The sequence below is a fragment of the Tyto alba genome, unplaced genomic scaffold, assembly GCF_018691265.1.
Source record: "Tyto alba isolate M040663 unplaced genomic scaffold, T.alba_DEE_v4.0 Super-Scaffold_27, whole genome shotgun sequence".
Lineage (NCBI taxonomy): Eukaryota > Metazoa > Chordata > Aves > Strigiformes > Tytonidae > Tyto > Tyto alba.
In genome coordinates this window covers 25,765,077-25,781,182 of record NW_024881301.1, presented here as the reverse complement: position 1 = coordinate 25,781,182, position 16,106 = coordinate 25,765,077, and positions in this window count along the sequence as shown.

The following is a 16,106-nucleotide window of genomic DNA, read 5'->3' as shown; positions in this document are numbered from 1 at the left end:
CAACTGTGCTGCTTTGCTTGCTTTACTGCCTTTTCTCACACTGATGTCCTCATAAGATCTGCTTGCCATCTCACATCCCATGAGATGAGAATCTGTGTTTATTCCGAGCTTGTTGTTTTGAACAGAATTCCTCTCTCTATTTCTTGCATTCCCCATTTCAACTGGCAGCTCATCTTGAAATGCATCTTTTAGACCCAATTAGATGTTTTCAATTATCTCTTCCTGTGTTATTGCACAACTACTAATGTATTTCCATAATCATATTATACTATTTAATACATATGTCTTCATTATCTATCTTTATATATGGTAACTAAATTTTACATAGCAAGTCCCAACGTAGTCAAATCAGGTGGAGATTTTCCCATTAGTTTCAATGAAAACAAAATTAGTTTCTTCAATTTCCTTTTTAATTACCATCCATACTGCAAGGCCACTATGTTGGTTGTACCCATTGGCTTGCCCCTTATACTCAGTGGGGGTATGTGCAAAGGGAGATATTATGCAGAATGCATAAAGATGGAAGATTATGTCCCTGAGAAAAGATGTGTCTATTATACATCAAGTGGATAGCATTATCCTAGGCTGCACTACTTTTCATTATAAAATGTTGCTTTCAATTATTTATGGCTTTAAGAAATCTGAGCTATTGGGTGCATGTCTACAGCTGCACAAACACATGTGTGCTTTTGCATGCACACACATGGGTAAAGCTTCACATACAAAGTCAGAAAACCAATGTTTTCTATCTATAACTAAAGAGAGACATCAGCGTGACTGAAAATAAGGACAGGCACTAGGAGCCTCATCAAAGAGAAAGATGGGGGATGAATGAAAACAAAGCACTAAAAGCAGGATTAACACTGCAGTGAAGGACAGTGAAGTAAAGCATAAGGTTTGCTAAAGTCTGAGAAAGGTAGAGACAGAAGAGCTCTCTCTGTCCGGGGTAGGGGAGAAGAAAGGTTCCCATCAGACACTGGAAAAGAATCACAGGGTTCCCGGGGCATCAGTCATGTCTTGAAGGTCAAAAACAGTTCTGCAAAAGCCCTTGGCAAACTACAGGCCTCATTTACCTCTGAGAACATCTCTATGCAAAGGGTAAAACCTTGCTACTGCTGTCACAGTTAGTGGTCATATGAAATGCGATAGAGAATTTTGCAGTGGTCTAAAAGGTTTTAGTTCAGCTAATGACAGGCGTAAGATCTAAGTCTTAATTTACTATCAAGATCTAGGAATTATGTCCAAAATATGTCAAAACTAGAAAAGCCAAGCAAAAGCAGAACCTATGCAAAGTCAAAGTCTCCATGCATGAACAATCTTACCTGAACCTCACTTCATGTGATACAGAGTTGTTAGTGGATCAGAGAAGATTACAGGAGGTTTTGTGGTTAAAGCAGCCTTGGAGAACTGAATTAAACTTGCTCTCTTTTCATACCTGTCCTTAATGAGGTTGGTCTAGTCCTTTCAGCCAAACTTTTTGTAGGTGATTACTAATTATATACTGTTCATTTTCTGGGTCTCTGATTTGAAAAATTGCTAGATACTCACATTTACATTGGTAAGAGCTGTGCTCTGAGTTAGTAGGGAGCTAGAGAACAGCAAGCACATACATAGAAACCAGGCCATACGCATAGAAACAGACAAACAAACAAAAGTCAGACTGTAGGAGTAGCCCAGGTGGAGTACCAAACTGCTGAAGCTGCCATGAATGTAAAAAGGGATGATTTTTCACAGCTTCCTGCTGCTGTTTTTTGCTGACCAGCCTGAATATCCACTTTGAACTCCACTAAATGGGAAAGGGCTACAAATCTCAGTCTGCAGAGTCCAGAGTAAAGTTCAAACTCATGCCCCTACATCAATGTTTGGGTGGCCTTCCAACGTATCTCTGAGAACGACAAGTCAGCCTATCCTTCTAGCATTAATGTTTCTACATCCCAGCTTTTCTTGTTAAAGAAAAAGCAAACAAACATTAACAACAGAAACAGCCACACTGTTATTCTGCACTGCTTTTTTGATACTGTTTGGTTCATACTTTTATATTACAATGATGATCAGGATATATCATCACAAAACTACCATTTCTTTCATGTGGGTAAGGTTTAGACAACACTCAGTAAACATGTCATGAACCTGCATCAGGTAACAAGGGTGAAAAGAAACACTGAGGAGCTGCTGCTTTTGGTAATGTCCATCTATCCCGTGAGTTGAATCACAGGAAAACAGAATGTGATCATACAAGTAAAGACTACATCACACCCTGCAAAACAGACTACCACGTTAATGTCTGAAAGCTTGACAACAAACTTAGTATTTTTCTAATTGTGGCTTTCTGTGCATTATGGAGACTGCAGGGAAGAGAGAGTGAGCAGTATTCTGTTTCCAAGCACTATTGATAATATGAAAGAAGATTAAATGTTTAGATAACAAAATCTACTCTACAGGGATCAATTTGCTAATGTCAGATTTACAGATTCATACTAATATAAATCCAGCATGGTTGCACTGAGATCAAAATACTCTTAATTTACATAGGTGTCATTTGTAGTTCAGTTTTGTCCTTAATCTTGCATTTCTCTTTAGTCATTGCAATTTTACAGAACTGTGTCATAACTCAGAAGGAAATTTTCAGGAATAGAATATCATGCACTGGAATGGCACTTGCATATACACTGGGAGATTTTAGATACGTATGAAGAATTAATTAATTTGAAACTGACTGAGAATTTTGGCAGCATAATTAAAAAAAAAAAAAAAAAAAAAAAAAAGCTGTGTAGAAAGCCAGAAGGAAAACAGGACAAGGAGAAGGATGTGTTAATGCAATATTTCACAGTCACAGAAAGTTGTAAGTAGTTGAATTAACAAAGAAATAAAAAAAAAACATAATCATAAACAAAGTGAGGAATACCTATTGCATTCGCATGGTTACAGACAAATGTCTAAGCTGACTGTTTTCCTGAATCAACTTTACTCAACACCTGTGAGCATGTGATTAATTTAACCAGAGTACACAGTGTACTTTTCTTTCAGGCAAAAAACAACAAAAAAAAAAATGTTGACCTCCGGTATTGTGAAAGAAAGACAATCAGCTAACCTAATAGGCCCTTTATTTGCTAATCAAACCTCTCATTAACAATTAATTGGATCAAAAGTTCGCTGGCCATTATTGCTGTGTCAGTTCGACTCTGAGGGCCTCAGAGGATGAAACTAAATGAGCTGGTCAGGTTATAAATAATTTCCAGTGGCTACTCCTCTTACCTCGGGCTGTTCAGGTAGAGGTCAATGTCCTGCCTACTGCAGGCAGAAAAGACTGTTGCTGCAACAAGCAGGAGGCATTCTTCCTTTTCTAAGACGCTCATTTAGGCTTAGTAATTTAAACCTTTGTAAAAAGCCACAGTATAAAAAGCAGCTCTGTACTGCAGTGTTTCTGCATGTACTTGCTTATCATGACTGAATCAAAGCAACATTTCAGATTGCTTAAAGCCTTTCAAAAATGAAAGAAGCCAGGAGTTGCTTTAATCAGGAAATCTGCTTCTTAAAGAAACCCTGCAGAGACACCTTTATGGCAATATAATTATTTGTTTCTATTCTTAACCTAATAATACAGGTAGTGACTGACAGAGTTCAAATACTGCTCATCAAATAACATGAAAGGACCTGTCAGAAATGAATGAAGATACAGATGAGAATAAAGTGAACAGGATTTGGTCCAAAATATATAAAATGCCACATTTAACGGTTGGTTACTCTCTTTTTTCATTAAAAAATCAAAAACAAAAAAATTCATCTTGCCAGTTTCCCTTTAGACCTTTAGACAAAAAGTGACAAAAAGCCAGTACATAAACTCTTAACATAAACATATTACAAGTCAGTTTTAGGAAGGAGGGCAACATGGTCTGCGCAGGCTAAGTCTTAAACATCGTCTGTGGTGAACTCCAATATGATGACAGGACTATTTGTTCATTATAATTTGAATTAAAACAGCTAAGTAGAGAAAAAGGTGCCATCCATCCAGGGCCTTTCCAAGGGTCAGACAGTGAAAAAGAGTGACATAAAATTTGTGTACATGGTGGTAGGAGAGAAGAAAGAATGTGGTAAAATAATGATGTTGAAATGCAACGCCAAGCAAGAATTTATGGGTTTCTAGATAGGATGGGAAAGATGCAAAAATGTGGGGCTTCTTATATTGATTTATTGAAAAGAAGAGCTATAGTATTAAAAAAAAAAATATTTTAAAAAAGAGCTATTTAAGGGAAAAGTCTTAAGAAGTGATAACTGGTTTTCTAGGTTCTTATGTAAGGCCATCCAGACCAAATAAGAAACTAAATACATAGAGAAACTGAACAGTTCCTCACAAAAGCGATACCTAACAGCTCAAGCTGGCACCTAGAATAGAGGAAAAATCTGAAAAGAGAATGGGACAGGAAAGGACAACAAAAGAGATATGGTCATTCACCAATTATATGTAACAGTAACTCCAGATGTTACACAAAGCTATGTGTACATGATCTTTTTCAGGCAAAGAAATGATCTAACCAGCCAGAAGGCATGTAGATGTGGTTAGGTCAGCATGGCATTAACATATTTATAGAGTTTTGGCAAGGCTTGGGAACAAAAGCCGAGCTCTTGTCTGTTTGGAGCATGGACACAGGGAGGTCAAAAAAGATTGATAGCTCTGAGTAGCTGAGACTTGGAAGCTTCGAGTACATAATAATGCTCTTAGGGACCTCTAGAAACTGGGGACTGTAGTTCCAGGTACAACTAATGCTACTGCACACCCTGCTGCTGCAACAGGTAAACCTCCAAGTCACAACCCCTGTGTGTATGGAAAAATACAACAAACAATCAAATTTCTCTGTGCCTACAGACACAGGAATGTTCAGTTGCTGCCTGAGCTACATAGCACCACTTGTAACTGGCTTTAACAAAAGCAAATAGGTATGGGGAGAAGAGGTTGACTCAGTACCTTGAAGATCCCAGGTCTGGAGAAGAGCCAGGAGAAGGAAACGTTGACCCCAGTGTCACCCCTCCTTATGAATTTTGCAGTTTAGTGAAAGATGCACTGGTCAGGCAGGATTTGGCTAACACTGACAGGATTAAATATACATAATTCCATTTCAGTGACAGGCTGCTTGTTGTCAAGCATATGTATCAAATATGACATAGCTGTATTTGGAGATATTTTATCCATTTAGTAATGTGTGTTATTATATATATACATATTTCCTTCCTGATTATTTATTTTCAATACATTAGCAAAGATGTTTCCCAAAGGGCTGAAAAGGGAGCCTGGGAACCGGATAAGACTATTCTCCGGTCTTAAATTTTTAATATTAAAATGCATTGAGATTTGCTGTACACTTGCTCAAGATGTATTGCCCCAAGCAAAACAGTGTTTTATAGATGGACATGCAATTTTGCTGCTTTCAGCCGAGGGTCACATTTGTTTTAGTGGCTTTGAGATGTGCAAAATAATGAATGACAAGTATAAATAAGCATGGTATGTTTGCAAAAAAAAAAAAAATAGTATTGAAACCTTTTTTATACATGTACATATATGTTTATACACACACACACCTTTATGTTGAAACAGATCTTGAAGAAACACAATTCAGTTAAAAAAGAAATACTATATTGTTATTTTTATTATTGAAGACTGTATCTTAGATACCCTGGGTGAATACAGCCACTTTCTTTCCACTGACAAAGCACTATATTCTTAATCTAAATCATGCCAAGAGTGAACCCCTAACCTTCCTACTCTCCTACAAAGAAGAGACATCTGTTTCAGTTGGAGCATAGCTGAAATGAGTGTAAGAGGAAGTTACATTAGATCACTTCTGTCTTCTTAATTTTAAATGACACCAGTATTTGAACCATACTTCATTAAATATTCCTGAACACGTTCTATCTCTACAACCTGCTTTCATCAAGATGTGCAGGGAAACTCATGTGAAAATCTTTCTCTTTGAATACATATTATAAGATTGCTAATCATGCACTAATCTCGGGTATTGATTTTGCCTTATTCCTGAGGGGGGGGGAAAAATGATTATAACAATTCCATTGGTATGATAAATGTTTTAGCTAAGGTTATGCTGTGATTATTGTAAAACTAACTTAATTCACATTAAACAACCATTTTATCTCACGCAATTCTGTATGAAAAAAATCTGTTTCCATGATCAGTAAATTTGCTTCAGTATGAAAATGACTTCTTTGTAGTTTGTAGGAAACCCCTTTTCCAAACTTGAGTGGCTAGGTTTTTTTGGAGTTATGTACACAAAAACAATGTTGAGAGGAGGTGGGGGTAAAATAGTGAGAATTTGTCCAAGGTAAACATCCTAACTGCAGATAGAGTTAAGATTATGTAATATTATCCTTAAATTCATCTTGGTTGTGTTGACAGGGAAGTAGACAACTACAGATACGTACTGATAAGTAGTGTAACCATTTGTTTAATATTGAGTTTTCTGCTCATAAACATGGGAAAAAAATACAAGAAGGAAAAATAAGAGATAGTAGATGAAAAATGAAAAGTTTGTTTTCTTCTGAGAACTGAAACAAAACAAGCATTTCTCAATATCATGAAATAAAATGAAAAATTGAATTAATGGTTCAGAGCTGTGGATGCCCTTTTCTGATCTATTCACTAAAAATAAAAAGAAAATTAACATTTACAAATTTTTAAAACATTACTTAGAAAAATAAATAATTTTTTCTCCATGACAGGGAGCTAGCCTGTTGTATACGTTACTGTGTTAAAGCAAAATCTCTCCTTTTTATGTGTTGCTGCCTTGAGCTGGCTTTAGGTAAATATTGTAATTACTGGGAAGGTATACATGAAAGCATGTATCTATAGGTGAGTTAGTTTCAGAACTAATTTGGAGGAAGAGTTAGGGAAAGCACAGCTGCACTGTCTGACCTTTATCGAAAGTCTCTTCTGATGAAGGCAGAATTTGGAAAATTTGTTCATTTGCCTCCTTTTTCTTGGTCACACTCATTGCGCTGGTGATCAGGTGGGTTGATGCAGGTTTTGCTACAGTAGCCCTACATTGCCTGAGGACATTTTCAACCCAAATTATTTGTCTTTAAAACCGCACTGCATTACTGGTGTGAAAAAAGAAACAATGTCATAGGGCTAGAATGTTAGCCATGTGGTTGTCACTTTTACAATGACAGACTGTAGCACTTGGCATTATACATTGGGGGATACTTCCTCAAATTATGTAAATCAATGAAGCTTTAGCAAAGACAAGTGATCCATACTCAAGTGATGCCATTCAGAAGACAGAAGGAGCTTGACAGGCTTGAGAGGTGGGTCCGTGCAAACCTCATGAAATTCAACAAGGCCAAGTACAAGGTCCTGCACATGGGTTGGGGCGATCCCAAGCACAAATACAGGCTGGGCAATGAGTGGATTGAGAGCAGCCCTGCAGAGAAGGACTTGGGGGCATTAGTGGATGGAAAACTACTGACTGTGAGCCAGTAATGTGTGCTCACAGCCCAGAAAGCCAACTGTATCCTTGGCTGCATCAAGAGAAGTGTGGCCAGCAGGTCAAGGGAGGTGATTGTCTCCCTCTACTTCACTCTTGTGAGACCCCACCTGGAGTACTGTGTTCAGCTCTAGGGCCTCCGAGATAAGGAAAAGTCATGAACATCCTTAAGCAGGTCCAGAGGAGGGTCACAAAGATGATCAGGGGACTGGAGCAACTCCCCTATGAGGACAGGCTGAGAGAGTTGGGACTGTTCAGCCTGGAGGAGAGAAGGCTCCGTGGAGACCTTATAGTGGCCTTCCAGTGCTTAAAGTGGGCTACAGGAAAGATGGGGAGGAACTCTTTATCAGGGAGTGTAGTGATAGGATGAAGAGTAATGGGTTTAAACTAAAAGAGGACAGATTTAGATCAGATATAAGGACGAAATACTTTACTGTGCGGGTGGTGAGACCCTGGCCCAGGGTGCCCAGAGCAGCTGTGGCTGCCCCCTCCCTGGAAGGGTTCAAGGCCAGGTTGGACGGGGCTGGGAGCACCCTGGGCTGGGGGAAGGGGGCCCTGCCCCGGGGCAGGGGGGGTGGAACTAGGTGATCTTTAAGGTCCCTTCTAACACAAACCGTTCTATGATACTATGAGTTAGAACCTCTAAAGATCTAGAAGTCGATTTGCAAAGTTAATATCAGGCTTCTCTTTTCCTAAGCATAGACAGACAAATAATTTCTAATGTAGATTAAAATTTTAGATATCTTAAATATTGAGAAGCTGTAACATGATGCTTTTCTCCAAATTTTCTATGGTAAATAGACATTCTAACTACCTGAAATATTTGTTGCAACCTTGTTGATAACATTAACATTTATGTTAATAACTATTATCTGAAGTATTCCCAAACCAAAAAAAAAAGATAACAACTTGAAAAATAGAGAGATTTTGTAAGTTTTTGTGATTTTGTTTTCATTTATGTTTTCACTTCATTCAGTCTTGTCAAGGATACCTAACAGGAAAATACTGGTATTTATGTAAATTGCACTGTCATTTCCTCTGGTACACAGAGATTTTACAAGGTATGCTATAATTTCTATGAATTTCAGCACGCACTGGTTATGTAGGTGGTTATATTCAATAGCAGGCTCCTCCCTCAATCACAATAAACATATTTCAGCTTAGATTTATGTCTTTCTATCTGTCTTGTTAATAGTAAATTGGCAGTGTCTTGCTCTAAGGAAATATTTGCACTGGAGAAGCAATGTACTAATTTACAAGGTCTGTATTAAAAACAAATAAGAAATCTTACCAAATCAGTAAGACTGCATAATGAGAGGGAAAATGGAACAGACTTTTCAGCCTTGTTTGGTCCTGTCATTCTAGAAACCTGCAAGATCTCCCGATAAGTCGTTCACTAGCTGCAGAAGGGAGAGGTGAGGCAGAACTGTAATTTAAGACAAGTACTTTGTAATTAATTCATATCTATTTTTTATCTTGCTGTGGTTTGCTTCTTTTTCTCCTTCAAACAGCAATAGAATAAAGTGTTAGAAATGTAAGTAAGTCTGAAGACAAGGGATGTTGCTTTCATTTAACTTGAGGGTCATTTTAAGATATCTTTTCATCTATCTTCTGCTTTAGAACCGATCTTTTCATTAGTGTCTTCTCTTCTGCAGGAGTTAGAGAAGGAGAAGAGAGAGCAGGATTTCCAAGCATTTTTCAGTGCACACCAAGAAAAATTTCCTTGATATCATCAGGCAGCTAAAACATTAGGAAACCCTTTTCAAAAGGGAAAAAATGAACACATTTACAAAATTCAGGATCACATCAATGGCAAATGTTTTGGAACTCATTTCCAAGCAAAAACATTTGGGGTGCTCATGCCTGGAGGCTTCCTTAAGTCAAGACATATACAATGAGAAGTCTTGGATACTTGCCCAGGCAGACTGTGCCAAAGTCATCTCTGGCAGTCCTTACAGTGGAGATTACAGTTAAATGCTAACTGATTCACATTACTTTCTATTTTCCAATTCTGACAGATGGAAACAGACACCAAAGAAGAGTCCAAATCTCTCCACTTGTTGATCTACCTCACTCATCATGCTCTATATATCATATTCAAAGTGGAGAGCTATTTTGCAGACATTAATTTGGGAAATCTTTTATGCTAGGAAGGAAACAAAATCAAGTATACACAAGAAGATACGGCCAAAGAAATCTGTACTCTGTTCTTGATCTAGTGAAAAGGACAAGATGTAAATCCACAGTTCCTAACAGGACAGCTTATTCAGACCAAGTTGAAGGAAAGTTAGGTTAGTGCTATGGGTACATTGTCTGGACATGTCCTCTGGGAGGTTTCTATAACAAAAAGTCAAGTGTAACCTTCTCCACTGGGGGCTTTGAAATGCAGTGCCACTATGAAGGCTATGTTGCCTGAATGTTGCTTCTGCATTTTTTACATGGGGACTGTTTCAGAAGTGTGGTTCAGAGACCTGACATGTTGAAACAGATGCAGATAGAGTTCCACTACTGATGGGCACTACAGGATAAAGTAGGATGAATGGAGCCTGAAGTTCAGGACGCTTTCCAGTATGTTACTTGGATTCATGACACCGCTTTTTTGGATTTCTTATTTCATTCTGGCCACAAATGAGGAATTATTAGGGCTTGTCAGAGTCTAGAAGGTAAAGCATGAAATGCATCAACATGACAAAGATTTTTTTTTTTTCTGGAGGCGTTCTGTTAAAAAGCAACATACAAACACAAGGTTTCTGAAAATCCAGAAACCAGAAATAACTCATGTGTAGAAAAAAAAAATGAAGGTTAAAAACATGGGTTTTTTCATGTTGGTTTCTTAAGGAGATAAAGCTTATATTTGATTGTTACAGTCTGCCTGCCTTTCCCTGTTATCTGTTTTACCCACTGAGAAACAGATAGGTATCAGAGGTACTGTGTTCGGACAAGTTTCATGAAAATCTGTCACTAAACACAGGGGAAAGGGTCAAGGGAAGGTCCTGCCAAAGGAGAGGCTGAATCCTGAGCTCAGCCTTACTTGTTCTTCTTTGGCCAGCTGACAGCCAGGGTGCACGTACAGGCTGGGCAGTCAGCTCACCCGCAGTTTGGCACCAACCGGGGCATATGCTGCTCCTTTTGCAGCCAGTGGTTATCACCAGGGAGAAAGACCTGGGGCTTCGGGGCAGGATTTGGTGGGAGGGAACAAAAGACATCTCAGGGAATCATGATAGGCAGCATGGGACACAAATCTGTAAAAGCAGGCTTTTAGTACCTCTGCTGTTGGAGGAATGTCTTACTAAACATCTATGCAAAAGCTGTAGAAGTTTTATGCCAATGGTACTGATGATGACCATTAAAAAGCCTGGACTATTTTCCCACTATGATGGGGAAAAAGCTCTTTCTACTCTGAAATAATCACATTTCTCTCAATAATCTGATGCGATAGATTAGTAAGGACTGTTTGAATTACTTAAAAGTAGTGTGCACTCTTTAAAAGCATGTTATGTAAATGCTGTTAATTTCACTTTAAAACTCAAAAGGAAGGTAGAAGTATATTTGAATGGGAGGGTGGTGCTATCCATGATCTGAATTTTAATAACACTCCCTTAAAGCTCTCAGGAATTGTTTTCCATTAGGGATGAGAAATTCAGAAATAAGGGAGTGGCTGACAAATATTTTGTTCACAAACAATGCTCTCTAATAGTGGCAGTAGTAATCATGTTAAGTGTTTCAAATCCAGAGACTCAAGAGAACTGTCTAACTTGAGGCAGCTTTTCAGTCTGTGAATCATGCAGGGGTTGGAGACACCAACACAGATAAAAATCAGTATATCAGAGGGCAAAACCTGGCTGGAGAGATCTGGGTTGTTTAATCATCTGGCATCAAATTTTTAAAAGCAGCCTAAATGATAGGAATAGAGATAAGAGAGGACACACAGCTTGTAGTTGTTCCCTTCTAATCTGAGTGCTGCATCAACTGTGTGGATATGAACAGTACCACAGTAATATATTCATGCATAAGACTTTCACTGTTGCAAAGAGTGTGCTCAAAGATGACGATTGAAATTGAGCTTTTTAAAAATGAAAACTGAAACTGAAGACTTCAGTTGGAGAGCTGTGGATTTTTATTTTGCTTGTTTGTTTTCATATATTTGATTTGAAGAATTGAAAGAATTAAAAATAAATCATTGCACATCAGGATGGAATTTATACTTCAGGGACTTCTAAGGTCAATTGAGCCTTCTCAAACAAATTAGAAAATTATTTTTAATTCCTCACTTTTTAGATGTGTCTTTTCTTTGGTATGAAAACTTCAAAAATTAAAATGTCTTGAAGTAGAAAAAAGAAAATCACATTCCATTAGAAATAATCAAAATGAAGCACCTCAGATATTTTGCCTTTTCTGTTATTTTCTTAACCAGAACTAGTCAGTATTTTGACTGCAAATCATGAACATTTCCATTTCTGCCAAACTGCATTTTTTAACAGTTAATCCACTTAAAGATATTCGGATACTTTTGTATATCATAACACAGAGTTGCCCTGTCAGATTAACCCATTACTCTTAGTTTATGATGACGTTTCTAAAATTTTGCCTGTCCATAACCAGATGTCTTATGATTTATATCTCTCCACAAGACTATTTGCAATAGGAGATAAATGGAACGTTAATGTTCCATATGTAGCTAATATAGAAATAAATAATGCAGCTAAGGGAACAGAAAGTTATGCAGATTCTGTAATATGGGTAATTACTGAAGAAATGCCCTGTTTAATGCAAAAAAAAAGTTTGAAAATTTAAATTATGAGAAATTCATGTCATACTGAAGAATTGTCATCAAGGGTAGATAAAGATTTTTGGAATCATGCATAAAGTACAAGACTGGATATTTGATGCCATCATTAACTACAACAGAAAGAAATGATCCTTTACTAATAGACATACGTTGATTTAACAGGGTGATGCTGAAGATAGAGCACAGTATACCATGTGTTAGAGCCATTGGCTACACTAAAAAATACCAAGTGTAATCTTGGCCAAAAAAACTTTTAAGACAGTCTCTTTATACACTAAAATCTCTTAGAAGAATTAATTTAGAACAGTGAGAGGACACTGTAATTTCTCGAGTAGAAGCAAAACCATGCACTGCACCAGTTGTGTGAGTGATGATTACTGACAGATATAAGGCCACTAATCTTTCATTTTGAAACACATAATTACTAATGCTGAAAACTCTGTACATGTTCTTTAAATTGGTAGGAATGGTAAAAACTTTAAAAATTGACTTCTTATCATGAACTAGTATTCAAAACAGATTGAAAAGTATTTTTTATGGCAGGGGTATATATACATGTAATTGAGTCTGAAAGACAACATAAACAAGGAAACTAGTGACCTTGTTGTACTCCAAGGAAAAAATAATTTCAAATGTGTTTGACAGCTGCTGTTCAGATCTTATTGTTAATCTTTATTTTGAGACTTTAAAAAACATGATTTTGAACAGTGGCAGTAGTATAGTGTAAGTAGTAAAAAGGGAAGATGTACTTTAACTTTCACACACCCACTGTGTAATTGACTAAGTAAAGGCTTGAAGAGACCACCCATAAGCCGAACTTTGAAAAACTTTGAACCTAAACCAACTTTTCTTTTTGCCTCATTGTAAGGATGTATGGATGATTTAGTGATGAATGTTGGTTTTTATACTGAATGTTTTTATATTGTTTTTGCTCAAGAGTTTCAAAATTGTTTCAAAATGGTGAATTACAATATCAAATTTGATTTTTTTTTTAATTAGTCTTTTCTCACAATTCAGACCATCCAAAACTAACCCATATAAAACACAAAACAGAATTAAGCTATGCAAGGTACACATACTAAATAATGAAATATTAAAAAAAAAAAATCATTAGTCTCATCCTCTATATTTGAGAGAAAATGAAAAAAATTGAGCTTCTTCTGAAGCCAACATAGAAATCATAATCTGAAAACAAGAAGGAAAAAGCAAAAGAGATCATAAATAGAAGAGAGTGTGAGTTGGGAAGTCCAGCTTTTCAAGTGGAGAAGACCCCATAAGAAGAGGCTTGAGAACTATTTGTCACCTTTTCATGTGAGTGGCCGAGCCTCTATCTCAAGTCCAGCATTGACTCAGCTCTGTGTCCTGTGAGACAAGAGGCTCTGTGTGTGAATCTGATCTTATATCTAGAGGTCCAGATACTTTCCCTGACTTGATAGACTTAGGGACACTTGCCCATATTGCTGAGACTTGATAGTGGAGATGTTGTCATCAAGAAAGAAAGCAGGATGGATCAGGCCACAGCCTCACAGAATAAGTCTGTCAGGCAAGGTACAGCCCACAGGTCACTGTCAGGCCACCTCTGTTCTAAACCAGTGAAAATAAGAATATTATCTGTAGTAACTTCTCAACAGGTGAACAGTATATATGAAGGTCATCCAGCTACAACTGACCCTCCAACTATCTTTAGAAAAGCAAACATGAAAAGCAACTGTTACGGGGGTAAAGGTCAACACTGACAAATCCAGATCGTCAAGTTTCTCCCAAGATGTTCCCAAGTCAACATCAGTTAAACTTTGCTCTGATATTGCTTCATTTATATTGATCTTGTTCTTGATCACTTTTTGCATGTCATGTGTTGGGGTACCAGAATCAATCATGTGGAGCACTGCAATCTTGAGTTCAGGTTTCAAAGAGCTGATATTCCCCTCCCTGTTGTTCATAGAACTATATCATTTTTTATCATGACCAATTTTTGACAATACTTATGGTTATCTATTTGATGGTATTTTGTAGTAAAATAATTAAAACATGTCCAGTACAAGGAGAAAGGCTGGACTATCTTCAGGATTCTGAGAATTTGTTTCCTGAATTGCCTTACATAAATCTGGAAAATGACTGAAAGGCTGCCCTTAACCTGGTTTTGTCATAGTTACCTCCTGATACATGTGAGAGTGATACCTGCTCTGAACACACTTTCTGAAGCAGACTTAATTATTGTGTGTTATATCAGGAAGCTGACTAACTCTTGAGCAATTCTCTGGCCAGAAAACTGAGAAAATCCAGAAGGCAATCAAAGCATCTGACACTGTTATCAAGTGCTTGCTTTTTCGGTATCCAGTACACTGCAGAAACCCACAAAGAGAAGCCCCACCGCTTCTCAGAAGTGGATTTAGGTTTCTCCATTCTGCTGTAGATTGTTGTTTTCTAAGCATTTATGCAGTACTTTAGTAACGAGGAGGAAAACTTGTGGCTGCTCTTGCTGTTTTATGAAGGGTATAGTGACAAACTGGCCTAATCAGAGGTTCATACACGTCTGAGACCAGATGTATGTTTCACCTTCACAGCTATCTCCCAGTGCCTTGGTCACTCCAACAAAGAGCTCTGGCACTGCCTTTTGGCAAAGAGGAACTAAATCAGCATCATTCACCTTGGAACAGCCGCAAACTCCTTGAATCTCATGTGTTTTCTTCTCTGAAATTAAGGGAGCAGGTCCCCCGGCAGTAGGACACAGACTGTGATCAATAACTGTATGCCATTTCTTCTCTGTGCTTTCATCTGCGATACAGTTGGTGCCATGAGCAGGGTGACCTTGCGAACCATCCATTTGTTCCTCATCCCACACTGCAGTCATGACAGTATTGTGATAGTTGTCCTACACAGGCTTCTTCAAACACAGTATTTCTAAGGTTGCTGAAGAAGGTAATTCATTCCTCTTTCTCATCTCCTATGCCTGATTTGTTAAACAATTTCATACATTAAATTACAGAAAACAAACTCAACAAAAAATGGGGGGGGAGAGGGGTGTTGTCATTTTAATGGACCGAGTCAGCATACAGACACAGGTAGCAAGAGGATAGTAAAGTGAGGAAAAGATGGGAAAAAAGGACAAGGGAAGGAAAGGACAGGAAAGGAGGAAGGGTGAAAAAATATTTTGCCCATAGAAATGGTAGGAGGTAATTAAAAATACCCAGCTGTCCCTTATATAGGTGTGCAGGTCTTAACCAAAGCTGATCTGAACTCCATTATTGCCACCAGTCCTTTCTGGTGGGGAGCAAACCCAGAGACACTGGTTCAGCACTGCTGAACTAGAGCAGTAGTGGGGCAGATAGAAGTCAGACAGAATCTTTACCTCCAGTGAAAGACTGCCTCAGGGCAGTCTTCATCCTGGCACAGGGGGAAAAGTAACACAATTTTTGTCATGCATCTGGCAGAGACAAGGCCTTTCCTCATGCATGTCCTCACATAGGATATTTTAATTGCTAGTACAGTTGTCTGTTATCCCTTTCCCACCCATGTGGAGTAGGACAACAGAGGCAGGACATGGATGGGACTATCACTCCAAACCGACTGAAGGTCATGAATGGCTACATTAAAAGTGATACTGTCCTGGGGAGCAAGGAAGAAGGTGCTGTGGTGCAGGTGAACCTTAAATCACCGAATGTGCATGCTGGGGAAAGACAACTGTATCTTCTGCTGTCTTTGTCTCCTTCCATAGAGACATGTTGGCATTTTCAAGGCAGTTTGGAAGCACAGTGTGGAGTGGAAAGTCATAGTGGGAGCTCCACAGCATGTGGAACAGGTCCTGTGGGACCCATGGATAGACA